Raw genomic sequence first — 25898 nt, forward strand, 5'->3', positions numbered from 1 at the left:
TTCAAACCCCTTCTTCATTATGAGTCCACTCTAGATGAAATAGTGCCGATGATGGTGCGTAAACTGTATCTACAGTTTAGGTACAAGACATCACCCATCAAATTATTTTGATGAAAGTGGACGGGTGCAGCTGATATAGATGATTCTTGCCCAGTGTGTAGGAGAGCTTCAGACACAGTTACTCTTTGGCTATTCTTCTGCTCTGGCATTCATCTCTCAACTAAACAAATGGTTGGTGCCTGTTTATTTCTCAGAATTCTTAGAACTGACACAAAGCAAGTCATAGTATTTGATATTTCCAAATATTTAATAGCTGCCTGGTTTTGGCGTTCCAAGTGTCTAGTAGCTACTGGCTAAGTGTACTTTAGCCTGTAAGTGATGAGACATTCTCTTTTGCACTTGCAACTGTTTTTAATAATCATGGCTTTATGTATGTATTTTATCATATTTTTTACCTTATTTTTACTGAAGCATTTTACAGTGTGTGTATGTAATTGTACCTTAAAATAACATCTTATCTTGAAATTGCCTTAGGAACTGTAGAAAATGTGGGTACTGTTATGAGTTTTCATTGGACAAATTATTGACCATGCAGTCTATGGATATTTTTAAGTGTAATAACTTCTTTGTTGTGTACTGTATGCTGCTTTTATTATCCTGGAGATCGAAAACAAAACTATACAATCAATCGTTTTCTTCCTAAGTTAACATTGCTGTGAAGTGCTTCAATTATGATTTAAAGTATCAAAAACCTTTTTTCTTCAAACCGGCTATTTTAAAAAGTACATACCTGATTCTGATGATCTTGGTGTCTAAATTATATAAAGATATGGGTTCTTTTTATAAATTGGTGTGGATTTCCTTATTGAGTCGTGTGTGTCATTTATTGACTGGGTGTGTGCAGCAGGTGTCTAACACACCTCTCTGATAAGCCTGAGGCTGCTCGAGCACACTACCCCCCTAGGAAAAGCACCTTGGGATTCCTAGAGCAAGCCCCAGTTCACTAGTAAGGGAATAGCTGGTTTCTTTGCACAGTATCCTTCTTTTTGAACTACCAAATAAACAGCCAGCTTCCTACACTGACAAAGTGAGGGCCAGTATTAAAGATGAAGTATCCAAAATGCGAGAGTTGGGGGTGATTGAGCACTCTAACAGTCCTTAGTCCAGTACAAAGGTTCTGGTACCCAAGGCTTCCTCACAAGGTGCCACACTAGAACTCCAATTCTGAGTTGATTATAGAGGGCTTAACTGAGTCAGTAAGACTGATGCTTACCCCATCTCCTGAGCTGATGAGCTCATCAACTGGTTGGGAGCTGCCAAGTTCCGGAGAACGTTTGACTTAATGTCAGGGTACTGACAGATTATCTTAATCAAGGGGGCCAAAGAGAGGTCTGCATTCTCCACCGCAGAGGGCCACTTCCAGTTTTGAATGATGCTATTTGAAATAAAGAATGTTCCTTCCAAATACCAGAGTTTGGTAAACCAGATCATGGCTGGGATGGAGGATTACAGCACCGCCTATCTAGATGATACTGCTGTCATCAACTCCAGTTGGGAGGACCACCTTCTCCAACTCCAGGACGTGCTCCAGTCCTTGCATAAGAAAGGCCTGACTATCAGTGATCTATAGTTTACTTGGGTCACCAGGCTGGTGGGGGCTCCAAAATTCAGACCATCCTGGATGTGAACGCTACAAGACCCAGACTGAGGTGAGAGCCTTCTTAGGCCTCAATGGTTACTACAGGAGATATATCACAGGGAATGGACTTTACTGTGGAACATCATCCTGGAACTGGTCACGTCAATGTTGATGGTCTTTTAAGGTTTTTCTTCCTTAGTGATGAGAACCCCCATAAAGCTGGGTAGTACTCCCTACTTTCAGCGGGGGGACACATGTTAGAACTGACATACTTGGTCTGGTACTCCCCCAGACTTTTTGCCTTCACCCCTCCTCTTTTTCTGAGTTTGTTTCTGTTGGCTTTAGGTCTCTTCACTCTTTACCACTGCTAACCAGTGCTAAAGTGCTTGGTCTTACTCCTTCAAACATCTTAAAATTGGACTACCGCCAATAGCGTATTTAATGTATTTGTAAGTCCCTGGTATATGGTACTACCTGTACCCAGGGCCTGTAAATGTAATGCTACTGTTGGACCTGCAGCACTCATTGTGCCACCCACTAGAGCTGCCCTTTAAAAACATGCCTCAGACCTGCCACTGCAGAATATAGTGCAGTTTTAAACTGCCAATTTTGACCTGGCAAAATAAACCTTTTTCCCAGGCCTAAACCTTCTTTGTTAATACATATAAGTCACTACTAAGGTAGACCTTCATGGCTCAAAGCGCAGGTTGCATTTTATTTAAACAGTAGGACATGTGTACTTCGGTTTTATATGTCCTGGCAGTAAAAAACTCCCAAAGTCGTTTTTCCCTGTTGTAAGGCCTATCTCTTCAATTGACTAACATTGACTTCCATTTGAGAGGAGCTAATGTTTGATTGGGAACAGAAGGAGGTGTGCTCTTTACACTAAAATGAATTGTAATTTCAGATCCTTTTTAAACATAAAGTCAGATTTTAGGTCACATTTCTAAAAATGCCACTTTTAGAAAGTTGCAAAAACCTATAGGGGTTAAGCCCAACGGACGGGGGCCAGGTAGGGCTATTCAAAATGTAGAACACAAAACAATGAACCTGGCTCCGTACTACCGTACACTTCTACTACTCATGGAGTACCGAAAAGTCAACTCTTTTATCTGTCTGAATAGAATTTTTATTAGACCACTCCTGTTTCTTATTAATTTAAAAATTTATCAAAACAATTTTTTGGACTGAAAAAGAAACACAGACTTATCAAATTCACACATGAACTTACACGTATATACAATTCACATTAACATACACTTAAAGACAAAAATGGACTTAGACATTGTGAAAAAAATATTGGCAACAGCTTGCAACATGACAAAATCAGCAAATGAATTCATACATTAATCTGATGCAAAACACATTTTTAGGAAAATTTACATCCTATACAAAATTTAGTAATAAACATGAAAATATCCAATGTTATGAACCACATGTGTTATTCCAACTCCAGTGTCAAAAGAGTGTCTGAATAGTATATCAATCCTTTATCCAATAATTTCCTTCAACGCCCGCCACATTCAGAATTAACTAAAAGCCTCCCAAAATGCCAACGCATTTCAAGACCCAGGCGAATAGTACTGGAACTATCATCAGCGCTTCACATAAATGGACCGGATATTCTACAAAAAACAAAATACATAAATGATGCAAAAACAGCGTCAACCCAAACTAACTCTCTCTGTTGTACATGTAACAAACTTAGTGAGTACCTGTTTTCTAGAGATGGAGCAGCCGCTCCAGCTCGTTTGCTCCAAGAGTTTTTGGCTTTTCTGCCACTGGACTTGTTTATGTTACTGCCTACGAGGCTCCCTTAACACTTTGCCAGTATGAATTTCTGAAATGAAAGAACCAAAGTATTGAATATATCTACCTTTACTCTCGACTTACACCCCCAGAGGGAAGCACCAAAAAGATATGTACCTTTACTGCAGAGAATGGGCAGGACTGAGTTCCTTGAAGACTCTTTATTCTACAAATGAAAAAACGATATTGTCCTCATTTAACAATAAATCCAAACAGGCAAAATGCATGAAGCACTTTAAAACACTATTAACAAGCGGACTTACTTTACCGCATCTTCACCAATTCAAAACTCTGAATGTAATGGACTTTCCTTTTGCTCAAATACAGGCGTGCTTTCCCTCACGGGTATTAGCTATAAGAAGTACAAACGTAAGCGCATTTAAGCATACAGTCGTATGTTTTTTAGTATTGTAATTTTCAACCAAACAAACACAGGGGCAAAACAGTGACTTACTTTTCACTCAAAAACGAGAAGGAATATTCAACTTGTGCACCATGCTGGTTGTGACTCAACTCGGCATCTCAAACCAGAGCACTTCCTGTATGAAGAGCTATGATTTATGGGAAAAGGAAATTTGCCCAATCAAAACGCTCTAAAGTCCCTCTTTTTGCAAATGCTAATGAATTGCATTATGGGATTTGTAGTATACACACTACACTCTAGATAATTCAGTCATACCAGTCAATCCAGTGGAAGCACTGTCAAATTTTAAAATAAGATAAGCTTCCTTTCTCAATAATGCAGCATCAATATCAAAATAGCGTTTGGTTGTTTCAAAGCTAGACAAAACCGTCCATTTAAAATCCTTCTCAGTATGGGAATTGTCAATAAAGTGTTGCACCATAGGAGCAGTCAACACTTTCTTTTTAATCCTAGAACGGTACTGCGTGATCCTTTGATTTATTTGTTGATTTGTTTTGCCAATATATAATAAGGCACAAGGGCAGACAATTGCATACACTATGTTTTTTTATTTGCAATTAGTGAATTATAAATGGCGTCATTTGGTACCAATATGGAAAAATTCAACAATTTCAATGGTTGAATTCAAGTTAGCCTGGCTGATGAGGGGTGATGCCCCGAAACCGGTCCCAGGATGCTTGTTTCCGGTCCAGGGAGGACCTGGCGTGGCCGTGCGGGCTGGACTGTTCCCAGAAGGAAAAGGGTCAAGACTGATTTGCATATGGCTGGGTCCAAACTGGGGTGGCATGGTGTGCAAAAGAATTCTGGATTAAACCCAGATCCTTGTGATGGGGGTGAATGTTTGCACTGTTCAGCATTCCGTCCATCAATTGTTTCTTTTGCATTAATCAATATGAATGCAAGCATCTCAAATGAGTCCAGGGGCCACATTAAAGTCAGTTCCCTAGGGGTGCAAAGGGCATGCTCGCCTGTTTACTGTGCCATCAGGGCACTGTTGTATTTCAGTAGGGGGTGTAGATGCTTACGCGATCCCATCTGTAATACTTATAGCATCAAAGTACATATAGTGCTGGCGCTATCTTAAGAGTACCCTCATTTTCAAATGATGGAAATGCATTGCCTCGTCATCCCTGCTGTATTGTGGATGCAGGTGCAGATTCAAAGAGGCCATCCGGAGGGACTCTGATTGTGAGCCACAAAAAGGTGCAGCACTGTCAGTACGACCCCCCCCCCCCCATGCCACCACCCCAAGGCAAGGGGGTGCCATAGACAACCTAGACCACTTAGATATCTCCTGCAGTCAGGAGGGAAAGTGCTGTGAAATGTGACAATCACATTTGAGCGCATCTTCAACAGGTTCAGTTCAGGGTGAATGCTGCACAAAAACCGCTCCTATATAAGCTTTAAGGTACTAATAAAGGTGTATTCTTTAAACAGGTAGAAGCGTTTTCACATTACTAATGTGAAAACGCTTCTACCTGTTTAAAGAATACACCTTTTAGCATTTTCTTAATCATAAATTTCCAGAACATTTGTTAGCATCACTAACATGCCAAATAGGTTGATGGCTCAGCTAGCTCGTGCTCTGTATCTTGCAGCCTAGGCAGACCCTGGGCTCTAATTTCCTGATACTATGCCTCTTTCTCGCATCCAGCCTCCACAGACCCGAGAAAGCTACTACGAACTCCTTTACGGCTGTCAGACTGTTGTCATGAAGGTTTAGCCACGTTCACCCCTTCATCCATGCGAACGAGCCCCTTTTTTGCTTCCGAGCATGCGCACACGGGCAAGTCTTCTCCACTTGTCTGTCAAAGAACCGCTATCGGCTAGAGCATTGTGCGCCTGCGCAGCCTGTCTGCCTACACTGCAGCTTCAGCATCCAGGGACCGCAGTCTCCGTGTGAGGTAAGCGCTAGCCCCAATAGAGGCATCTAATGAAAAATAACAATACCTTCCATCACACTCAAGGGGCGGGAGGCCTTGCACGCGACCATGACCAGACCCCGCCCAGTACACCGCGGGTTACCCTCGGCCAAGCTGGGCGCAGGTTAGGTATCCGCTGCGGGTGCTGCCCATGCATGACAGAGTGCTGTGCGGAGATGGACTGAGCTTTGTGGCCATCGGAACGATATGCTCAGAAACAAGTCTATCTGACAGGCCGGTGGGGCTGGGTTGGAGTCGGTCACCTTTCAAGAATGCCTCGCCGACTTCTGTCCAGCCCTGCTGTCCTTTAATAAACACAGGCCTATACGAGCATCTCCCGTTGCCGAGATTGACCGATTTTCTCTGCACAATTTGAGTTTTTCAACTTATTATTCACGGAGGCAGCTAATTCCCTACACCCATCACTAACTTTATAATTTGGATGCGTTCCACTTCTCCATCAAACTTCAACAGAAAATGCATTTCTGCGACTAAGTACATTAGAATTCTGAAAATGTTATGGTTAAAAAGTGTCCCCTACACTCGTCCATTTTCACGCCCTCATTTTTATGGTGAAGTAGTAGATTGTCGCCAGGCCTTAACAGATACGCGAAGGTCGCTTTAAGGTAACCCTGTATGCTGAGTTTGCAGGCCAACCATTTTTTAGTCTCATTTTATTGCATTCAATTCTTCATTTGTTTTTATTTTTTGGTTGGGGGGGGTAAAAATATTAAAAGTGGGTGAAACTTTGAGTATAGGCGATGTTATGTAAATTCCACTGTTTCAAAGTCCGCCCTGTTTATGATGTGTCAGTGCGGGGTTATTCGTTCAGAGGGGAATTTGTTTGACTAAATGCAGCCTCACAAAATACACCCCATTAAAAAATGAAATTTGGGGTGTACGAAGCAATGTGGTATGAATGTGGGTCCCATTGGAAGCTTTAGCGTAAGTAGACATGGTGTGTGCCTCTGTGTGTCGCCATGACAACCTCTGGGCCTGGAATTTATCCCGGGCGAGATGTTGATGCTCGCTGGTGCAGTAAAGTTAGACTGTGACCTATGATTGAAGGGAAACATGATTGTCTTCTTTTTATGGGAGCCAGGCATGTTTATAAAAGTAAGCTCACCCTTTCTACATTGGTCTCGCCAGTTTTAGGGGCTTATTTACAAGCCTTTTGCGCCACTTTTGCGTCATTTTTAACATTGGAAAAGTGACGTACGGGTGGCGCAAGGGGCTTGTAAATAAGTTCCTTTGTGTACAGTTATATTGTCATTTTAACACTAAGTAATGTTGGCTGGCAAAAAAGTTTCTTCTCATTAGTACACGTTTAGCACCTGCTTACAGAAATCAGCAACTGAAAAGTGATGGTCTAACCGTCGCAAACTTTCTGTCACTGTGCAGCACAGCATGTGTTATTTAAGTGAGTTTCGATTTGTTTCAGGTAGAAGCATGTTTTATCTGTAAATTATGCAGTAGATGGGGGATTTTGAGGCGAGTGTGAGAAATGCAAGTTATATTTGCGGTCACTGAGTCGCATAATTCCAGTTTGGTTAGATATTTTCCACTCACAAATCGTTCTCTCAAACTGTATTTAGAGTACCGCCACTTAATCCTGCAAACTTGAGTTCGAACACCCTTGACCGACACCATTTAACATTATTAAAAACACCTGTCACGGCCACTCACAAGCATTTTTATAAGGCGACATTTTTATGATTTCAAACTATTGCATGGTGATTTTGCTCAACTCCTCATCACACCTAATAATACTTCTTACTCAGGCAAAACAGATGGAACCTGAACAAAATTGAAGGTGGTATAAACTAGTAATAGGAAATTGTAAAACGAAGTAGGCGGTGGCAGTTCTGTAAGTGTGCATAATCCGAACAAACGAAAATCAACAGTGCATGAAAAGCAGGACAAATGCACCTATTCGACTGACTGTTTCCATAGAAACTCTAGCGATGAAAGGCTTAAGCACGCAGTTTCCATATATCATATGACAAAAAACTTCGATCGTAATAATGCTTGTTATTAAAGACTTCGTATTGTATTGTCTTTTTAAGGATCCTTTAATGTCATTTAATTTGAGTTGACAGGGTCAGAACGTATCAGCTAGTGACAGTCACCACTAGGTAGACTGAGCTCGGTTTGTTTTTCCATAGACGGAGCGTTTTATGGTTTGCTAACAACTTTCGCCCCGTTTGATGAATCTTCACAAAACTTTCTTCCAAAAAGTTCACTAACCTCAGCTCCTTCCTGAAAAGTTTCAGGGTGATCTGTCAAGTGGTGGCCAAGAAAAAAGGGGGGTACCTCAACATAAAATCATAACATTAAATCCCCATGCATTTTCCATAGACTTCTTTAAGGCAAGTTATAGCAAAAACTGCTGAACGGAATAACACCAAATGTGGCAGAAAACTAGATCTTGGTCCACAGATTGTGCTTTTTATGAGTTGATGTAAATCCATTCACTAGTTGTTGACATATTAAAGGTAAAAAATAATTGTATATTTTGGCAGTTGTTCTCATGAGCGTATCATGGGTGTCCCACAAGAGCACGATATCAAAAATAGATCCCCATTTTTTTGGGGTCAAAATTCATATGCAGATACAACACCAATAAGACAGTTGAGAATGCAAAACCCTGGGGCAGAATAAGCAGCTAGTTGCAGTCCAGTTGCACTTATCACAGGGTCCTTACATCCCCCCCCATATCCAACAAAGAAGATGCTTAATTTGGATCAACAAATCGCAAGGGTGTATCCCTATGGAAAAAACAAGAAACTATAATTCCTGAAAACCCCCCCGCCTCCCTGAAACCCTCCCTCCTCCCCTGCCCCGGTGGTGGTGATGCAGCGCGGAGTGCAAAATCCCTCCCTACTGTCACGGACTAAAAGATCTCACACACGCACACTATCCATACATTCGCTGGTGGGGCCCATAACACCAACACACACTCACCATCAGTCCGTGCGAGAGGCGATTATCCTTCCAAGCGCTGAATAATGAGGGAGGAAGATACCACTTTACCCTAATGAGCATCAAACCTACAAACTAAATACTCATTAGGCCCTAGATTCCACATTTGGTATTCCCCTCATAACCGGGACGGATCTATTAGTTGTAGATTTAAGTGAATTTCTAATACTCTAATTAAACTTTTCATTAACACATTTCAATGAATACACAACCCAACTCATTTCTGTAGATGTTCAAATCCAAATTTATATTAATATTGCAGATTAAATCATTCATTTGATCAAGTTGTCATTCATATTTACCTATTCTAGCTAAAGTCGTCCTCTATGTCAAATTTTGCAGTCTCGCAAATCTATGCCCATCAATTTTAGCAGATTCAGTTCATCAGGAGTTTGGGCATTAATTCAGCCCATCAAAGATTCAGGCTAACAGCTGTCCTGCAGTGTCACCGTCCTCTCCGTCAGCATATCATCAGGAAATCGGAGGAGCGACATCCCGACCTCTCTATTCTATGGGTTTTTATAATAATTTCAATAACAAAATGTAACAAAATTGAGTTTTAAACTGTTCTGATTGGCTGATCAGGGGTCAACCTCTCCGTTCCCATAAGGTTTAGTCCATGTTGTCAGCATACTTGCTGGTTCCGGTTCTTTAATAAAGTCTTTTGTCTGTAGCGCTAGCACCATTCCCAATGGCCTTGATAAGTACAGCTTGCCTGGAGTCAGGACAGGGCCATTGTTGCTCATCTTTAGCGCAGGCGCACTTCACCCAAGCCTGGTTCAGCGTTGGCAGTCGGGTTAGGCACCAAAAGCAACCATCATTCGATAGGCCAGAATAGTCAACTTAAGTAAAGAAACACAAAAACGTAATTAATACATAGAAATGACGAATTAAATGTTATTCCCTCGCTAATACCCATATGTGTGTGTATTCATCTAGCCAAAAGCAACACTCAATGCGGTTTATACTTACTAAATAAGCACGAATCACAAATACATCACCAAAGCGATATATATTATGCAATGTTCTAATTATCTATCATTAGTATGCGGACGAAATTTAGTTCACGTCATTAATTAGGCCATGCAGATGCAAATCCCACGTGTATTTCAGTCATTAATAAGGTTGATTAATTATTTCCACATCACTCCAAACCATTAGTACGATTATAATTAATTAATCTAATTAATAAAACGACATGCAAATTGGAGTGGGTATACAGAATTTTGCATAACCCACTTCAGCAGTGGTGGTTTCACATGATGAGGAGTTGAGTGGTATAAATATACTGAGTGAAAAGGGGCTAAGTAAGGATGGTCTTAGTCTGTCACTAGAGGGTGAGTGCATCCGCCTGGCTCCCGTGGGGGGGGGGTTAGAATTGAAAGAGATGCATATTCCTTAAGGATGGTGGGCATACTGCCCAGGGCATGCCACAGGACAGATAGGTTAGCAGTGGGCCCTATTTATACTCAAAATTCTTGTATTCGTCTCGGAAGATGTCAGCGAGGCGTTCCATGGAGAGAATTCTCCACAGACGGGAGTGCCACATCGATAATGCAGGGGTGTCTTTCTTTTTCCATGCGGACGCTATTGTGAGTTTAGCCTTCCCCAAACTAGCCCACATGATCGCCTTGTCAGCTCTCGTTTAATGTTCCAATTTGGGATCCCTGATACCTAACAACACCCCCTCTATAGTCATCAGGATGGGGTACCCCAGCATTTCTTTAATAAGTGACAGGATTTCCTCCCAGGATGGCCGGATGCCAGGGCAGTCCATCAGATGTGCCGGAAGTCCCCCTGTAGACCACAGCCCCGCCAGCAGAGATCTGAGGTGTCAGTGAAAATGAGCTTGAGTTTAGTGGGGTAGAGGTACCAGTTTAGAAGCGTCTTGTAATGGGCCTCCCGCAAGTCTACTGAGTGGTTGTGGCTAGAGATGTCCCCCATACATGTTTCCATTCTTCCCCTGTAATATCCGTCCTAGCACCTTCTCCCAGAAATGCATATAGCGCACCAGAGGAGCCTGTATTGTACTTAATAGCAAAGCGCATAGTGAGGAAATAGCCCCTTTCATGTTGCCTGCTTTTAACACAAATCGCTCCATAGGCGTTAGTTCCCTAGTGGCTGCCTCCCGTATGTGAGGTTGTGTAACCCAATGTTTAAGCTGGAGGTAATGTTAGTGCTCGCCATGCGGGACCTGAAACTCCCTTTTACAGCATACAAATGTCCTTATATCGAAGTTGTGGAAGAGGTCCGATAGTTTTAAACATCCCCCCTCTCTCCAGCAATCAAAGGGCCCCTCGTGTAGTGCTGGTGGGGATGCCGGATTGAAGTGAATTGGGGTATACAGGGAGGGAAAAGTGGTCCAACCCTCTCTTCGCATAGTGTGGTCCCAGACTGTTAGTGTGGTGCGCGTAGGGGTGCCCAGATAAACGTTTTCCAGCCTATCTTTCTTTGGTTTCTACAGGACATCCCAAATAGAACGACCCACAATCGCCCTCTCCATGTGGAGCCAGTGCTTTTCGGACTCCCGTGCTGTCCATTCCATCACTATACGCAATTGCGCCACCTGAGTATAACGTAAAATCCGGCAGTGCCACCTCCCCTCCTTCTTTGGCCATCGCAGCACATGAAAGGGCAGGCGAGCCCTACCTCCCTGCCAGATAAAGTTGGTGACTAGTGAACGCAGGCGTGACAACAAGTCTCGGGGAACCTCAATGGAGAGGGCCTGAAAGAGATATAAAAATTTCGGCAGGACCGTCATTTTGACGGCGTTGATCCGCCCAAGCCATGAAATGTAGAGAGGTTTCCATCTCTTAAAATCTTGCTGGAGCTGTGACACCAGTGCGGGATGGTTGGCCTTATATAAGTCCCCGATACGGGGAGTGAGATAGGCACCTAAGTAGAGGAGAGAGTGTGCCGCCCACTGTAGGGGCGTTTGGCCCGCAGTCTCGCTGCCTCAGATTCGGAGAGTGTGAGATTGAGTATGGAGGTTTTGGAAAGGTTAACCTTAAAGTCCGCCACCTGCTCAAAGCGACCCAGCTTCTCCTGTATTGCCCGAAGAGAGAAGGCAGGTTCCTGGAGAGTTAGCAAAATATTGTCCGTGAAGAGGGACACTTTATTATCTGTGCCTCCAAAGCGGATTCCCCGGATCTCCTCATTAGCCCGGAACCGCTCAGCTAGAGGTTCGATACTAAGGGCAAATAAAAGTGGGGAAAGCGGACAGCTCTGCCGTGTGCCTCTACTAAGGGCGAATGGGAGGGACGGGTATCCGTTGACCAGAACCTGTGACCGTGGGAGATGATAGTAAGCCCTGACCATATGGAGGAACATGTCTCCAAAGCCAAATTTCCGCATGGCTAGGAAAAGGAATGACCAATCCACCCTGTCAAAAGCCTTTTCGGCGCCGAGGCCCACCAGAATTGCCGGGATGTTAAATTTGGAGACTTCCTCGATGAGATGTACAGTACGCCGGATGTTGTTGTGTGTTTGCCGTCCCTTTATAAAGCCGGATTGATCAGGGTGGATTAGTGTGGGCATCAGGTCATTCAACCTGGCTGCCAGGATCGCTGAGTATAATTTCGCGTCAAGATTGAGGAGGGCTATAGGCCTATAAGAGGAGCATTTCTGGAGGTCCTTCCCAGGCTTGGGAATAACCAATATCACCGCCTCAGCTATAGTGCCCGAGACCCTGGTATCAGCCGCAATGGCATTGAAAAGCTCGGTGAGTTGTGGGGTCAGCTCGGACGCAAAGCATTTGTAGAATTGCGCTGTTAGACCGTCCGGTCCCGGGGCTTTGTAGAGTTTAAATTTAGTGATGGCTTGTCTGACCTTTTCCAATGTAATGGGAGCATCCAGGGGTTCTGCAGTCGCTGGGGAAAGGTGAGGGAGTTCTACCGTATCTAGGTATTGCTGTTGCAGGGTTGTACCCGGAGGGGTGCCTGTGTATAGTTCCCCATAAAATTTGCCAAAAATGTTAACTTTGCGGTCGTCTGCATGTGTTAGTTGTCCGTCCCCATCCAAGATACCCCCAATAAATTCACATTCCCACTTTTCTCGGAGCTGTTGCGCTAAGTGACTCCCCACCTTGTCTCCCTGGGCATAGGCTGACTGCCACAATTTCAGCAGGGTGAACTCAGCTCTGTTGTTGTAAATGCCGTGCAATTTGCCCCTGAGCGCAGTGAGCTGTCACTGAAGTGCACGCGTGGGAGTGTCCTTATGTGCTTTTTCCACTGCCTCTAGTTCCCCTTCAAGCGCCAGGCGTTCCTGCGCTCTCTGTTTATTCAGGGTAGCTTTGATTTGGATGCATTTTCCCCGCAAATCGGATTTAAAAGCGTCCCAGTTGTTCTGTGGCGTAGTGGCGTAGTTGCGCAAAGAGCTCAGTACTGAAGCCCGCAGTTCGGAGCAGAGAGTCTTGTCCTAAATTAGCGAGCCCGGGAAATACCATCGCGCCGTGCCTGACCTGGCCCCTCCCAAGCCAGACTGGCGGATATGAGACTGTGGTCCGATAGCGCAAGGGGTAGGATCTGAGCCACCTGCAGTGAACCTACTAGGGCCTGACTGATAAATATATAGTCTATTCTGAAGTAGGACTGGTGGACATGAGAAAATAAGTGAAATCTTTGGTGGTAGAGTATAGTGTCCGTCAGGCATTGCAGAGGCCTAGCGTGAGCAGTTTGTGTTTAACCCTTTGGAGAAGCCGTTGGGGGTAACCCAGTGGGAGCGGGAGCTGTCCAGCGACTCATGCCAAGTCAAATTGAGGTCCACGAGGAGAATAACCGGGCCCTCTTTGAAGCTACTAATAGTGTCAAGTGTGGTAGATAGGAATAACGTCTGTCCCGAGTTGGGTGCAGAGAGGGAGATAAATGTGCACAGTCTTCCCCGAAGCCTCCCCTTTACCATCAGGGCTCTGCCCTCCCGATCAGTCTTGAGAGCCTTCTGGCTGGAATTTGGCTGTGTTACGAAATAGCAGGGCCACTCCATTGTGTTTGGTGCTAGCCGAGGACTTGTAAATTAACGGATATGCTTTGTGGCGTAACTGGGCTTCCTCGGTTTTCTTAAGATGTGTTTCTTGGAGTGCCACTACGTCAAACTGGCGATCATTAATGTACTTCCAAATTTTTGTGTGATTTTGGGGCGAGCTCAAGCCTTTAACGTTCTATGACGCTATGGAAACCATTTAAACGGATCGATCCCTCACCCCCCTTCCCCAGAATCTCGCCCTGCAATCAGACCTTGTATGCTGTAATGTCTCTTTCCAGAATGGCAAGACCACTAATAGTGCACCTCCCGTGAGACGTGATGTCCCTGCCCAGGGAAAGGATTGTGCCCCCCAGTACCACCACCAGGGACCCTCCCCCCAACCCAATCCCCAACAATCCCTAGAACAATCGTGCCGAAATGCCAACGGGCTCTCAGCTGAAAACTCCCACAAGGAGAGTAAGGAGATATTGGGCGGTACGGACAAGGCCCGCACTCCGCGGCTGCCATGCATTACGAACTGACAGAACCATGAATATCATCATTAGGGGCCGAGACTGCAAGGAAAATTAACTCAATGACCCTCAGTGAAACCTAGATTCATCTGTTACCGCTGGGACATAACAGGCAGCGAAGCATCGATGCAGTCTATCAGGAGGGCCCCCGAGGCAGCAAGGTGACTTCAACCGTTCCCTGCAGGGAAGTGTCATTTAGAGTTCTGCCTGTTTTTGGTGACAGTTTGCCAGGATCTAGTCTCTCTCCGGGGCCGGCTCAAGTCAGTTGAGGGACCAGCGGAGTTGTCATTCTCTAGCACTGGTAGACCCAAAATCCGTAGACCGTCCTGTAGATCAGTTACATGGTGTGGCTTGTTTTTGTACTCGAAGGCGAGTCCAAACGGGAATGTCCAGTGGTATCGTATCCCATCGTCCCATAGTTGGTAGTGACAGGACGCAGCGACTGTCTGCGCGTCTGAGTGGAGGGCGCCAAGTCCTGGTAGAGAGCCCACTTGTAACCCTGAAATGAAGTCTCGTCTTTCTTCCTTGCTGCGCTTAAGATGGCTTCTTTGGTTTTAAAGGAGTGCAGCTTTACCAGAATGTCCCGTGTCCGTCGCCGCCCCCCTGTTGACAGAGGCTCAACCCTGTGAACGCGGTCAATTTTCAACTTCAGTTGTCGAGGTGCCAGTGTTTCCGAGAAAAGTCCTACGACAAACGCCTCGAGATCTGGCCCCTCCCCACCTTCTTCAAGATATCGGATGCGTATATTCTCCCTCCGTGCCCTATTTTCCAAGTCTTCCGTCTTCAAGGTCACTTGTTGCAGTTGAGCCTGGAGGTTCTGTTGAGTGTCTTGCAATTTGGTAGAGCGAGCCTCGAGATTCTGTGCCAGTTCCTCCTCTTCTAAAACCCTGGAACCCACCGCGTCCACATCTTGTCAGAGCGCCGCCATTTTCTCTGTGAGGTCGGCCTTAAGTTGGTCCATTGAAGCTCGCAGGTCTTGCTTTATTTCCTGACATAGATCAGCTTTGAAGTCCAGTAGGGAATTTACTAGGTCATCTCTGGTGAAGGCCATCGTCTTCCCCTGATCCGAAACTGTTGAGGGAGCAGTCTTGTTTGCAGCCACGAAGTACTGGGAGACTTTATTTGTCACCTTCTTTGGTGGCATAAGGGCAGAGCTACGCGCAAGACCGGGGAAAGCGGCAGGAGCCTCACCGTGAGTTGTCTCCTATATGCCGGTTATGCGCTCTTTCTGTTCACAGACGTGGAGTGGGGACTGCTGTCGGTAGTTAGAACCTGGTGGCCATTTTGAGGTCAGGCAGCTGTTGTGGGAGGACAGATATGTGCTCCCGGCTCCGAGGCGTCGTTACCGGCAGAAGAAAGGGATAATGAAAGGGAAAGGAGCATGGTGTTCTTCATCTCTCTGCTGTCGCTGATGTCGAGACCAGGTCTTGACTAATGGGTTGTCATAGTGTTGGCGCCATGTTAGGGTGAGGCAGGCCTCAATGCATAGATCTCTCTGGGCAGACTGCCTGTGTTAAAGGTGAAAAGTAAAAGTGACTGACCCATCTTGGGTGTCCCTCCACTGCCCATCTTCACTCTATCCCTTCCGGGGCTCCCGTTTCTCAATGCAGCACCTTCCTCTGGGGCTCTGGCGGGTCTCTCGGATCTCACTGTGTAGTCTCGCAGGCTGCGCTCTCACCAGCTGGGCGTGGCAGCTGGCTGACGGGGGCGACGATGCTGATCTGCGTTCCCCCTTCCAGTATGCCCATGCAAGAAGGGCACCCCACCATAGGAGATGCACCCCATGGCGCCCGACACCAGCGCATTCTCTCGGGTCCGCTCCGGCCCCGATCAGCATTTCTCTATTCCGCCATTTTGAGGGGCCGACTGGGTCTCTCGCCGTGTCGCATCAACGGTCGGTGTGTATGTCCTGGAGCCGGTTTCAGGATCCGCTGTCGCGCTCCAAGTCAGCGCGCATAGTTGTCCGCTTAACTCATGGGGATTTTGTCTCTCCTTCGGTGCGAAAGATGATTCAAAGCAGCCGAGGGGGTCCGGAGCTGAAACAGCTCCCGTCAGTTCAGCCATCTTGCTTGGCCATGCACCTAGATCCCCATTTTTACAGTGAGCCTTCATACTCTTGCAGGAGTGAGAGGCCCCCGCAAGTCCTGTGAGAGCGAGCGTTCTGATTTGCTGGCTGTTGGAATTTTAGAAATCAAATGGCCACTGTTGCTGTTTACTGTGAAAAATTGAAGGTGTTGTGGAAATGAAGTAAATAAAATATAGAAGGGGTTAGCAGAAAGCTATGCTGTCCCCCTAGATTTATTGAGGAGGTGTCTAAGGGATAACTACTTTGAAGAAAATAAATGTATATTGTTTTAACTCATTTTTACGATCTTGCGGCACTCTAGCGGGACCGTGAATAGTAAAAAGGAGTAGATGAGTTCTCAATACACTCTACTAGTAGGAATGCATATTGTGGTGCTTGTTTTTGAGAGGAACTGTGTTATAGATAAGCACTGTGATGAGTAGAAGATTATTTCTTATTTAAAAAAAAAAATACAATCTCTCTAGACTCTGGTGGGATCATCAAAAGTAGGAAGGATTCTTTGAATACACTCTGGTATGCACACTTGATACTATAAGAAGGAGTCTTAGTGGATATGGTGTATTTCAGTGCCTACTATTTACGCTCATTGGTTTGGGAAGAGATGTAAGTAGAGTTAAGGCTCTTCCCACACACACCCTTCTACGCACACTCTTCATCTGAGAGATAGGTCTGACAAGAGAGGTCTGTCACTCCCCATACACCCTACTTCGCACACACGTCATCTTAGAGAGAGAGTGATCTGAAATGAGAGGCCAGTCCATCTGCACACTCTACTAAGCACACCCATTATCTGAGAGAAAGGTCTGAATGGAGAGGCCAGTCTATCCACACACCCTACTGCGCACACCATCATCCGAGAGGGAAGTCTGACAGGAGAGGGCAGTCCTTGTCGACCGACTACTACGCACACCCATCACCTGAGAGAGAGGTCTGAAAGGAGAGGCCAGTCAATCCACACACCGTACTACGAACACCCGTCATCTGAAAGAGAGGTCTGACAGGAGAGGCCAGTCCCTCCCCTCTTACTACTATGCTTACCCATCATCTGACAGAGAGGTCTGACAAGAGAGGTCTGTTGCTCCCCATACACCCTCCCCACTCACTACTACACACAGCCGTCATCTGAGAATGAGACCTGAAAGGAGAGGCCAGTCCCTCTCCACAGCCCACCACACACACCCGTCATCTGAAAAAGAGGTCTGAAAGGAGAGGGCTGTCACTCCCCATGCCCCACCATGCACACCCGTCATCTGAGCGAGTGGGCTGAAAGGAGAGGCCTGTTACTCCCCCATACATTTGGGATTTAGTTAAAGACAGTGTGTTCCTGTAATTCTGTTTCTTTGTTCAGAATTACAGGAATTCCCATTGAGCGTCTAGTGAGAGTCACCACCTTTAAAAAGTGAACACATGAAAGCAAACTGTAAACTGTAGATTAAAACAAATCTTGCAAGACAAATCACACTAAGTGAAATGAAACTAAGCACAATACAATATTTAAAAAAATGGATTACTATCTCTGTGCCCAACCCCCTAAATGCAACCAACCCCACGCCGTTGCGCATGGCGGATGTAGTTCCGCAGGGCCTATGGCCAACCCCCCAAAGGCAGCCAACCTGGGAAGGTGGTCACGCGACCTCCCTCACCAGACTGATTTTGGCCCCGGGGAACCCATACCCGCAGCCTGTCACATTTATTTAGGGAGGGGGCACATAGCCCCTCTCTTCAGGCCATATTTGACACCAGGGACCCTAGGGCCCACCGATAAAATCATGGGAGAGGGATACATGCAGCTCCCCTCCCAGGGACAATTTTGGCCATGGGACCCCAACTCCCAGGGCCTGGCCATATTGTAAATGGGGAGGGGGGCACGCAGAGCCAATTTCTGTCACGGGTACCCCCGTCTCCAACGGCCCAGCCAGATTATGAAGGGGGCATGTAACTCTTCTTCTCAAGTCAATATTGGTCCCGGGGACCCCATCCCCCAGGGCCTATGAAATTATTAATAGGGAAGGGAGGCCACAAGGCTCCCATTCTCATGCTGATTCTGGCCCCGGGAACCCCATCCCCTAGTGCCCAGCAAATTAAATGAAGGGGAAGGGGGCATGCAGCCCCCTTCCCAGGCCGATTTCGGCCCTGTGGACCCCATCCCTTGGGGCCTGCCCAATAAAGTATGGGGTGCCCTGGAGCCGACCCAGGTACCCACTCTGTGTTTGTTGGGGGCCATGGGGAGAGCCCCTATGTTCCCGTGGCCCCAGCTGACTCCCCGGCTCCAGTGGGAGCCTTCATTGCTCCCGCCCACAGGGAGCAGCTAATAACGCCGCTCTCTGTGAGCAGGAGCAAGTTTTTGATCTGTTTCCCTGGCAGCTTCACAGTGGGCAGGGTAACATATGAAAAGTCCACTCCCAGCAGGTGGGCGCATTTTTTATTCTCCTGCCCGCTGGAAGCTAACTTACTGTTTATTCTCACTTGACAGGGCTTTAAAATTGCACCCGCCAAGTGAGAGTAAACGGAGGTTTCCCCGCCTGCACCAGTGCAGGCAGGCAAACCACTAAGTCCCAGGGGTGGGCACCCCGGGACATAGCCGAGCTGGCCCTGGGTGATGGGTCCCCAGAGCCATTAATGGCTCTAGGAGGGGGGCCACCTCACAGTTTATTTGCACAGACGAACCCCAGGGGTTGGGGTCCTCAGGGCCAAAAACGGCCCAGGAAGGGGGGCAGTGTGCCCTACCTGTATTATATTGAGCTGGGCCCGAGGGATGGGGACCCTGGGGCTGAAAACGGCTAACTATTTCTCCCTCCTCAGGACCTGGCCCACCTAGAGGGCTTTAGAAAAACCAAGCACAGGAGACCGCATTTGTTTTTATCATTAAAATGTTGCCACATATTCGTGGATCCACTGCAAATTCATGGTCAAAATAAAAAAAACATTTTAAACTCCTCTGCGGGGTCCATGTGGGACCCCACCACCAGGCCTAAGGGGGTCATGTTATTCCTACCCTGCCCCCCTTTTATTGTTTTTTTGCATTTTTTGGGGGCTTGGGCACAGTCCTGGGTGCCAGGATGGCTGCCAACACTTCCTGGTTCAAGTGTTGGCAGCCAAACAGATCTCACCAAGAGATCTCTCGGATCAGCGGGGATATGCCTCCCTAAATTTCTTTTTTCCTTTAATAGCTCCAAAGGTACTGAACTGAGTTGTACCAAATTACAAAAAGCAATCTTTTTGGACCAAGATCAAGCTTTCTGCCAAATTTGGTGTAATTCTGTTCAGCGGTTCGGGCTGTAGTAATGTTCAAAATCCCTAAGGGAAATTGCATGGGAAACGCATTTTAGACCCCCCCTTTTTTATTGGCCCCTGCTTCACGAATCACCCTGAAACTTTCCAGACAGCAGCTGAAGTGATTGGCCCGTAGGTAATATATATATCTATTCACTGAAAAAAACAAAGGTTACAGGGACGTTATAGTTTTGCTCAGATTTTACTTGTACAAAACTATTGAAATTCAGCAGTTATAGCTACCTGAGCTAACTATAACTTAAGCCCCCACAATGCACTGCTTATGACCTCACTTATTACATCAGTGACATCACAGATGACATCACTGACGTCATCTCAAACTACATCACTGATGGCATCACTGATTTGGCCCCAGGTCCCCCATCTCCTGCGACCTGGCATAAACTTAATGGAAGGGCCATGTGGCAGCCCTCCCTGGGCCAATTTTGGCCCAGAGGACTGTATCCCCTGGGCCCTGTAATCCAAGGCTGAGTGCCCTGGTGCCCATCCAGGGCAACAAATGAGCACTGTTGGGGACCGCCAGGGTAGCCCCACTTCCCCTGCGGTCCCTGCCAGATCCCTGCCTCCAGCAGAAGCAGGCATTGCTCCTCCAAGTAGGGAGCAGCCAAAAATGCTGCTCTATGGTGCAGGTGTAATTCTATCATCTGTTTTCTGAAAACAGATAAAGTGTCCTTTCCCAGCAAGCGGTAGCAGCTTTCCTGCTCCTACTCACATCAGCTGGGAGAGGATTTACTGTTTTCTCTCACTTGGCAGGAGCTGTCATAGCTCCCATAAAGTAAGAGCAGACAGCTATGTCCCAGGGGTGGTCACCACCGGACATAGGAAGCGACCCTTGGGGGTGTCACGCCCCAGGGCCATTAATGGTTCCAGGAAGGGGGTCAGCTATGACCCCCCCTTCAGTTTCCACGGGCCCGCCCCAGGGTGGTGGTGGTCTCTGGGGCTAAAAGTGGCCGGGGAGGGGGGCCGCCCTGCCCACTCCCTTATTTTCAGTACGTTTGTGCCTCAGGGAGGTGGCAGTACCCATGGCAATTACAAAGTAGGAGGGGGGTCCGTGCAGTGCCACTCTTTTATAATTTACAAGCCCCAGGGAGGTAGTGTTCCCCGTGTCCTTTAAAGGCCTGAGTAGGTGGGGCAGAGCGGCCCCCCTCTTAATTAATAAATAAAGCCTCAGGAAGGTGTCGGTACCTGGGTTCAAACTTGGCATGCACCCCATCTTCATTTGTTAATTAAGTTAATGCCCCCAGGACCTAACCAACCCCGGGGTTGCAAGAAGAAACAAACGTAGGAGATCGCACTTGTTTTGTTTTTAAATGTTTGCCACAAATTAGCGAATCCTTGCGATTTTGAAGCAAAGCGTAAAGAAAAAAATGCATTTTTTTTGCTCTGGCAGGTCCCCTGGGGGACCCCAGCACCAAGGCTAGGGGGTCAGGGTATTTCTAACCTGCCCCTCTTCTTTATTTTTGTATTTGTTTTTAGGGTTTGGCTGAGGCCCAGTCTCAAAATTGCTGCCAACACTTCCTGGTTGAAGTGTTGGAAGTCAACCAGATCTCTGCATGAGATCGTCAATATTCACGAATTAGGCGCAGCACTAGATATACAAATTTGGATTTTCTTTAATATCTCCAAGCTACTGAATGGATTAACACCAATTTTAAAAAGGCGCTTTCTGGACCAAGAGCTACCTTTCTGCCAAATTTGGTGTAATTCCGTCCTGCTGTTTGGGCTGTAGTAGTGTCTAAATTCTCTTAGGGAATTAACATGAGAAATGCACCTTTTTTTATCCCTCTTTTTCGCGACCCCCCCTTGATGGATTACCCTGAAACTTTCCATGCACAATAAGACTCATCGGCACACTTTGTTTCCAAAATTTCATGAAGATTCATCAAAGGGCGCCAAAGACTTAGGCAAGTCAAAAAATGCTTTTCTATTGAAACTAGGTCCTAACTATAATGAGATGACTTCTTAAATTACATCATTGATGACCTCATCCAAAGAGAGTGTTTGTTTTGTACTTGCATGGTTGTAGATACAGATCATTGTAGTTTTCTACCTAATTTTGTAAAACCTCTTTGCTTCTAATGGGTGTAAGTGTTTACAAAATATTTATGCTCCTAATGAGTCATAGGTGTGTTGAGAAATTTGAGCACGTTCTGAATGTTTGTGTACAGAACTAATACTGTGTACAGGTGACGGTTGACGGCTTGCGCACAAGTCTTTTGATTTTTCAAAAAACATTGTAAGTATTGTAGGTGCCCTTGAGTATTTTAAGGGTATCATCTTAGCTTGATAATTTCTAAATGGAACACACAATTGTGTGCACCAGGTACTTACCCATCTACATGTGCTTCATTAGTGACCAAAGACGTATAAACGTTTCAGCAGATAAGAAAAGGTGTTGGTAATATGTCCTTAGCACCCTCAGGTCTTTGGTGTTTAAAGTGAATAGTCTCTCTTTGGATAGGTTTTGCATAGGGTGAACACTGTTCTTAGTAAATACTGTTTAATTATCAGTCAGTCAGTCAGTCAAAGCACTTTATTTCGATTAATTAAAATCATAAAAGCAATGGGCAATCACACAAAATTACTAACAAATACAATTCATTGGTAAATAGCATATAAAAATTTGAATAAAACAAGTGTGATAAAAACAATAATAAAAGAAGTTATAAAAGTAAGAAGTCATTCTATGTGCAAGGAGCAGATTCATACGGAGCCACAAAATACAATTGAAAGAAACACAAAAACCCCAATTGTACAAATTAACAATCAATCTCCCCAGAGAAAGACAGTTTTTTGTTCTTAAGCCTCATAGCTGCCACCAAGAAGCTGGCCACATAAAAAATATCGCGGGTGCTACTCAGCATCTGTAAATGTATTAGGGCTGGTCTAACTTGGATAAAACCTTTCTCTTTTAAAAGTGGGAGCAAATATTTTTTCCTCATTTCAGAATAAAAACTACAAAACATGATAAAATGCAGGGTATCTTGGGTTGAAAAATTGTCGCACCTGCAGGGCGTACTACATTCAGGTTTGGCCCACACAGGGAAACTCCCCAGGGAGTAGTGAATTAGGTTAAATCTAAACCTGGTCAGTAAAAATCTATGAAAAGGTTTAGTTACGAGCTGTAAATATGGCTCCAGGGAGGGCGAGGTGACCAGAACATAGTTCTGTCTCACAACTGGTTTTTTAAGCTCCATCTCCTCCCGGGTCAACCTTGCCTCTTCTAGAAAAGTAGCCCTGATCCATAGGACGTCCTTCTTAACAATATTCTCCGGGGACGTAAAAAGCTCTGGTCGACCTAGATCAGCAAAAGTCTTTCTCACATACTCAACCCAGGGGATCCTTTTAGCATTTTCCATGGCAATAATATCTGTAAGTATGGCATGGTTCAACGTAATTTCCTTATTTAACCATGTTTTTGCCCAACAAACCAGGGGGGCCACCCTCAACTTGTCCGTAATATATCCAATCCCCACCTCTGTATGAGTACTAAATGTGGGGGTGGATTGGGGGACAGACAGGAGGGATCTCAAAAACCTGTTTTCAACTCTTTGTATTTGGACTTGGGCTACGTGGCCCCACAACGGGGCACCATACAAAACGATGGACAAACATTTAGCATTGTATACTTTTATCAGTGCCTCCATGGGTCTCGCCCCCAACCTTTTTGAGAAACCCAAAAGAGCACTGGTGGACCTTGCCATAGAAATGCTTTTTAGCTTAATTTGGGGGCCCCAAGAACCCTTATAATCAAAGAGAACACCTAGATATGGAAAGGTACGAACCCTTGACACCTCTGCCCCCTTGCAATGAAAGGTTTTTAATTTACGGCTGCGGCTACTTCTGCCCACGACCATGGCGTGAGATTTATTAATGTTCACCTTCAGGTCTAACTGGTCCATAAAAGAGGCAAATGAGTCCAGCATCCTTTGCAGGCCCACCCCAGTGCGGGCCAGTAAGACAGCATCATCCGCGTATAGGAGAACGGGGATTGATAAAGCTCCTACACGCGGGAAATCTGCCCTAGTGGTACCTAGGAAGCTATCCAGGGCATTTATATAAATAGTAAAAAGGAGGGGGGGCCAAAATGCAACCTTGTCTAACCCCCCTCTCTGAACTAAAGTGTCGAGTGCATCTTCCCTCTTGGTTTACCCTAATGGTGGCAAAAAGCTTTTCGTGTAGGGCCGCTAAAAAGTTAATCAGTGGGGGATCAATACCAATGTCATGTAGGATCCTCCAAAGCTTGGCCCTGTTCACCATGTCAAAGGCCGAAGATAGGTCCATAAATGCCATAAATAAGGACCCGTCCTTTGCCACTGTGTACTTGCTTATTAAAAGATGTAAATTTAAGCATTGGTCCATGGTACCCCTTTTTTCTCGAAAGCCATATTGTAAATTAGAGAGCACCCCTAGCCTCTCCACATTTTCCCTGAGTCTAAATAGGAGGACTCTGCCCATGATTTTAAAGGCAGAGTCTAACAGGGAAATGGGCCTGTAACAAGAGGGGTCCATGCGCTGTCCTTTTTTAAAAATCGGGACTATGACCGAGGTGGTCCAAGAGGCTGGGAAAGGATTACAAACAGATGCATTAAAAACATTAGTTAAGATTTTTGCCCAAAAGGTCAGTGAGTTCATGTATAGGTCAGCGGGGACACCGTCTGGGCCCGGGGCTTTATTCTTTAATGTTTCTTTGATTGCTTTTCCAACCTCCCCCCGCTTAAAAAGTATTGGGGGCGTTGGGTAAGATATTTCGGGAGGGCCCTCGTTACTCATGCCACCAACACCGTAAACTTCTTCAAAATGGTGAAGCCAAACATCATCCTGAATGACACAGTCAGTGTTAGTATTCTCTTGGCCGGAGAGAAAGGGGTCATTAATGGTAGACCAGAACTTGCCACTATCCCGCAAAACATCTATTGACAGTAATTTGTCCCAAGCCTCCTTTTTAATTGACTTCTTGCACCCTTCGATTGCTAATTTATAAGCCTTTCGTAAATTGGCTACATTCCCCCTATCTCTAGGACTTGTTTTTAGTGCTTGTAGTAGCGCCCGATGTGCCTTGGAGCAACTACTATCAAACCACCTAGGATCGGAGTTGCCACTATTGTTATTCGTATTAGTGAGATCCGCCGCGATCCGGGAACAGATTATCTCGAAGGCGCTTATGGTCTCATTAGCTACACCCTCACTATCCAGACAAATGGACATCTGACTTCCTACCTCAGTGGTTAAAATCTCTAAGAAGGTATCGGGCACAACCCTCGTCCACTTTATTCTCCGACCTTGGTCCTTTGCAACAAGGGGGGCCCCCACCCTGTATATGCGGCTCTCGGGGGTAAGAACGTCCCCCAGAATCAACTCGAGAAACACAGGGTTGTGATCACTAAAGGACGACGGGACTGCCCGGTATGTCCCCACCAGTTGCAAAAGGCCCGTGGAAATGAAGAAATAATCTATCACGGTGCCCGAGGTTAAACCCTTAAAAGTAGGAACCCTATCCACCCCTTCTATAAGATCGGGTTCAAATACGTTGCAGTTAGCTAGGAGTTCTTCAAGGGCCTCCCCCTGCCTGGAGTGCTCAAAGTGTGGTATCGCAGCTCCAGGCGGACCCTCAAAAACCCCCTCATAGCAACCATCCCCGCAAGGGTGGATGTTAAGATCGCCCATTAAAATAAGCTCGAAAGCAGTGCTTTGTTTAAGACTATATTCAAATATAAAGGATCCCAGGGCGGCTATGTGTGTATTTATATTTTCCCTCTCCCTGTGATTATAAAAATTTATCAAAAGAATGTTTCTAAAATTAGGAAGAACCCATTCTACTATTAAGAAGTTACGAGAACCAGAGTCCAACTGCCTAAAAGAACCCGCGAGGTTTACAGAAAACAAAAGGATGAGCCCACCCTTAGGTCTACCCATAGTTCCCATCATGGCTGGGACCGAAAAACTGGTATATCCATCTAAGTAAAAACTTGATGTAGTGTGTCCCAGGTTTCTTGTGCCGCTATGATGTCGTGTTTTTTTATAAAACCAACCCAAATAGCATCAAACCGCTTTTGTCATTCCAACTAATAATTTTACAACCTGCCGGTCCAACTCTTGTGACAAGATTATCTACAAGGGGGCCAGCTATGACAGGCCGTCAATCGTTAGAGTCTAGGTCTGAAAGAGGGTTGAAACGGTTACCTAGCAGCAAAGGTGCCTGTACCTGGTGTATAGGTTGTTGGAGAGATATACTATCAGTACCTTCTAA

The 25898-nt window shown here is 45.7% G+C and overlaps 1 protein-coding gene across 3 annotated transcripts in view; it reads left to right on the plus strand.

Moving 5' to 3' along the window:
- Positions 1–5702: 5702 nt before the first annotated feature.
- The window catches only part of L3MBTL1 (L3MBTL histone methyl-lysine binding protein 1), a 501211-nt gene continuing 481015 nt past the window's right edge, over positions 5703–25898 (plus strand). For 2 of the 3 annotated variants that reach the window (XM_085619211.1, XM_085619212.1), the window contains exon 1: positions 5703–5776. The gene's annotated coding sequence lies outside the window, so the exon portion shown is untranslated. The remainder of the gene's footprint in view (positions 5777–25898) is intronic. The other variant, XM_085619213.1, reaches the window with a different exon arrangement.

The sequence above is a fragment of the Triturus cristatus genome, chromosome 7 (assembly GCF_964204655.1).
Source record: "Triturus cristatus chromosome 7, aTriCri1.1, whole genome shotgun sequence".
Taxonomy (NCBI): domain Eukaryota; kingdom Metazoa; phylum Chordata; class Amphibia; order Caudata; family Salamandridae; genus Triturus; species Triturus cristatus.